This window comes from Eumetopias jubatus, unplaced genomic scaffold (genome assembly GCF_037043125.1).
Source record: "Eumetopias jubatus isolate StellerSeaLion01/CBP00866 unplaced genomic scaffold, mEumJub1_p1.0 scaffold_2, whole genome shotgun sequence".
Classification (NCBI taxonomy): domain Eukaryota; kingdom Metazoa; phylum Chordata; class Mammalia; order Carnivora; family Otariidae; genus Eumetopias; species Eumetopias jubatus.
In genome coordinates this window covers 9,488,675-9,493,507 of record NW_028274808.1, presented here as the reverse complement: position 1 = coordinate 9,493,507, position 4,833 = coordinate 9,488,675, and the positions used below count along the sequence as shown (strand labels likewise).

Genomic DNA, 4,833 nt, shown 5'->3' with positions numbered 1-4,833 from the left:
AGAAAAAGAAAAACAATATAATATAAAAATAGACAAAAAAAAAAATGACAGGAAAGCCAAATGGTTATCAAGCACATGGCAAGTTTCTTCAACTCACTAGAAATCACACAAATGCTAATTATAACAATAATAAAATACTGTTTTGTGTTTTTTTTAGTTTGTCAATATTCAAAATTTGACAAGATTTTTAAAATACAAAGGTTTGGTAATACCAAGTGTTGACAAAAATATGAAGCAATCAGAACTGCAAACTACTGTAGGAGCATAAATTAGTACAACCTTTTTGGAGAAAAATCTGAATATGGAATTCCATACCACACGCATTTACAAGTTGCTGAAATAATGTTTATAAGAGCAACACATATGTATGAATCTTTGCCACAGGAAGTGAGGCACAGCAGAGTTAAATGACATTCCTAGGATCACTCAACTAGCAAGTGGTAAAATCATGATTCAAATCCTGGAGTCTGACTCCCGAGGATCCATCCTAACCACTCCACTGATGTGTAACATATCAATCTCATAAAACACTCAGCAGCCGTGAAAAAGAATTACCAAGCTCTGTGTCTAATAATATTAAATGACCTCTAATATATACTGTTATGAAAAGACTCAGTGCTAATGAATGTAAATAGTGGAACAGGATCTACATATAATATATGAGAATTAATAAGTGAGTTTGAAAAATTTGCTGGCTACAAGGTCAATATGTAAAAATCATTTTTATTTCTTTACACCAGCAACAGTTACAAAATTAAGTTTTAAGAAGGTATCATTTTATGAACACGCACACAAAATAAAATACATAGGACTAAACTGAAAAGTACACAATTATTGAAAGAAATGAACAAATCCTAAATAAATGTGTGTGTAAATTATATATATATATAAACCATGTAATAAAAGATTAATAAATTAGAGTATAGTAAAATTTAAAAATTCTATTCATCAAAGGTACCGTTAAGAACATACAAATCAAACCATGGAATGAGAGAAGACACTTGCAACACGTACAACCAACAGACAACCTGTGTACAGAATATATAAATCATTGCTTCAAATCAATACAAAAAGATATATAACTCAATCATAAAATGGGGAAAAATGGTATTATTTCACCAAAAAGATATACAAAGGAACATATGAAAAGATGCGGATTTGAAATAAAACTTCCATGAGACACCACTACGCATTCATGAGAAGAGCTAAAATCAAGACAAGATTTACAACGAAGCTTTGGTGAGCCTGTGAGGTACTAGGAACTCTCACAGTGCTGGTGGGTGTGTCGATTGTTACATCCACTTTGCAAAACAGTACGTCTTAAAGTTGATCTAGAACCCAACATTTCCACTTCTAGTAGATACCCAACAGCACTGCATCTTCGTGCGCACCAAAAGACATTGTCCAAATATCTACAACCAGTTTTATTTATAATCTGCCCAGGCTAAAAAACAAATCCATCAATGCTGAAATGAACAAATAACTTGTCCATATAATGAAATCCCATACAGTAATGCAATGAGAGGAACCACAGCCACACATTTACAAGCATAACCTCACAAAGATAATTTTGAGCAAAAGCAGCTAGACCACAAAAGGATAGATACTGTGTGATTCCAGTTGTACTAATTTCATAAACAGGCAAAAACAATTTTCTGTGAAATGCGAAGTCAGAAATGGGGAGCAAAGTACAACTTGTTATTGCAGGGGTACAGGGGGTTGTGGTTTGGGGTTTGGGCCAAGTTCTATTTCTGGACCTGGGGCATGGTTACATTGGTGTCAGCTTTGGTAATTCTTTGGGTTGTGCATGTGTGCTGTACACTTTTATATGTGTGTATCACATCAATGAAGAAAGATTTTTTAAAAATTCAAAAAAGCATGTGCATTTTTTAAATTAACTGCCTGTGTGTGCATAGTTTATCTAGATGTATCACTTAACTGATAATGGTTACATCTGAGAATAATGCAGATGAAGGACGGGGCTTTCCAATGTATTTGAAAATCTTCCCCACATTTAGGTAATTCCCACTTTCCATGTCAAGCTAAAAAACCCGAAACATGGTTTTCCATTCAGGCTCTCCCACCATCTTGGAGAATCTTTCAGCTATCTGGTATTTTAGACACATCCCCTTTCTCCATGAAGAACCAGAGTGATGCCTGATGCTTGTGTTGAAGAAAGAGAATCAAACTAAAATTAAAGAATTACACTTGATCTTAGCCAAAAGGCCGAGAAGCTATAAAATTAAAGATTTAAAGCAGAGTGTCTCCTGACTCAGAAAACCTCCCACAAAAGTAGAAGAGAAGGAAACCAATTTTACTACTCAGTAAGCATTAAACCAGAATGTGATGTGCCTCACACACCTCCTGTAGATTACAAAGACAGAAAGAAATCTCCCCTTTTATACAGCTAAGCAGATACAGCCATTATACACATGTTCTCAAGATGAACAATAACTAGACCTCAAGTAGGAGGACTTGACAAGACCATATGCCACACATAGCTCATCCACCCATATAGTTGGGGTGACCATCTGTGTTAGTTAATTGGCTCTATCCGAAGGAAAAATAAACTGCTAATATCTTTATGAATGGGGGTAGTTTTGCACCTTGGAGCGAGGGACCCACTAAAGTCAGGCTCCTGGCTTCCCACAGACACTGCAGCTAGAAGTACCTGCCTCCTTCATAATTTCATCCTCACGATACAACTCCTGGGTCCTTGAGAAAGACAATCCTGGGTTGAAAAGCTGACCAGAGGCTTAGTTAGCTTTTCAAAATATTTACATACATTTGAAAGAGCCAGAGAAAGAACTTGCAAGTTTTCTAAAGCACATGCTTTATGAAAAGGGGAGGGGAAAGTCACTTTTCTTACGCTCCACCGAGAGAATTAGATCTTATTTTAATTTGTATTTGCCCTTGTATTTGCCACCTAAAAACCAAATGAATGAAGAGAGAAGCTATCATTGGGAATATGATATTTGATACATTTTGAATTTTTTTTACTGCGCCCATATATTTATCATGCAGCCATATATTTCTATTTACACATCTATATACACAAATATGTAAATTATACTTTTTTTTTAAAAGAGACAACCAAAAAAGAGATAATGTAGTTCAGAGATACAGAGGGTTAAAAAAAAAAAACTGTGTTTAATCATTTCCGGTGTACTATCTATAAATATCCCGACTATTTTTTCCATTCACATGGCAATATTGAATCAGGTGAATTCCTCCTGGCAATTCAGAAGCAAATTAATACTCATTAATTCAACAAAGCACTGTAATGAGCTACAAGGAGGAAGGGAGATGCAGGTTCTGATTTGTGGCGGTAATAGCACCTCGGATTTCGTCATCACGGTATTTAAATAACATTTTAATATTTTGAAACTCAGCATCTCCATTTTAAAAATACAGTAAGTCTAATTGCTAGCCTCATCAGGCTCTTACCTGGTTGATTAAACCTTACTGAAAGGTCTAGTGGGGGATTTTCAAGCTGCTCGGTTGTCTAATAAGCTTGTATTAAGTGATTCCCCTCATCCGCAATACAAGCAATTCAGACACGTAAGGGACCTAGTTAGGGTATAGTATTAAAAAGTGTCTGGTGAGATTCTTAATTAAAAGAAAAAAAATCTGTGATACAGTGAAAATAGGAATAATTTGTTTAAAAGACTTGGCTCAGTCGTTAAGCGTCTGCCTTCGGCTCAGGTCATGATCCCAGGATCCTGGGATCGAGCCCCGCATCGGGCTCCCTGCTCAGTGGGGAGCCTGCTTCTCCCTCTCCCACTCCCCCTGCTTGTGTTCCCTCTCTCGCTGTGTCTCTCCCTGTAAAATAAATAAATAAAATCTTTAAAAAAAAAAAAAGACTGCTACCCTTATTTCACTCCAAAAACCAATGATATACCCATGAAATTTGAATATTTTTATGGTTATGCATTTTACTAAAGTTATTTTCAAACAAATATAGAATACTCTGTGAAATACAGTTCTTTTCTTAATCAGGGGAAACCCAAACCCTGATAAAATTGAGGTGGAAGGAAGGAAGAACATGAATCCTTTTCTCTATGATGGCATTTAAACAATTAAAAAAAAAATGAAGAACACCCTACAACATAGCTATCCACAGTAATATTCCAAAGTCTTGCAACCCTTTAATAGGAAATTCTTTCTTATAAAATCAAATTATATTATGCCAAATTAAATATATTTAAATTGACTCATGACTTCTTTTTTTTAATATTCAAGAGGATTTCGTTTATTTCAGAGAATAAAACACTTGAAAAGGAACTGAAATATAAAATGCAGTTTTAAGTTTTTGAACTAAGTTTTTTTCTTTTTTTAAATTTTATTCTATTTTATGTTAATCACCATACATTACATCATTAGTTTTTGATGTAGTGTTCCATGATTCATTGTTTGTGCATAACACCCAGTGCTCCATGCAGAATGTGCCCTCTTTAATACCCATCACCGGGCTAACCCATCCCCCACCCCCTCCCCTCTAGAACCCTCAGTTTGTTTCTCAGAGTCCGTAGTCTCTCGTGGTTCGTCTCCCCCTCCGATTTCTCCCCCTTCATTTTTCCCTTCCTGCTATCTTCTTCTGTTTTTTTTTTTTCTTAACATATAATGTATTATTTCTTTCAGAGGTACAGAACTGTGATTCAACAGTCTTGCACAATTCACAGCGCTCACCGTAGCACATACCCTCCCCAATGTCTATCACCCAGCCACCCCATCCCTCCCATTCCAGCAACCCTCAGTTTGTTTCCTGAGATTAAGAATTCCTCATATCAGTGAGGTCATATGATACATGTCTTTCTCTGATTGACTTATTTC

At 35.7% G+C, this 4,833-nt stretch overlaps 1 pseudogene; it reads right to left on the bottom strand.

Annotated features, from left to right (window-relative positions):
- Positions 1 to 2,164: 2,164 nt before the first annotated feature.
- On the bottom strand, positions 2,165 to 2,238 carry LOC148164800 (U2 spliceosomal RNA; annotated as a pseudogene).
- Positions 2,239 to 4,833: the final 2,595 nt, after the last annotated feature.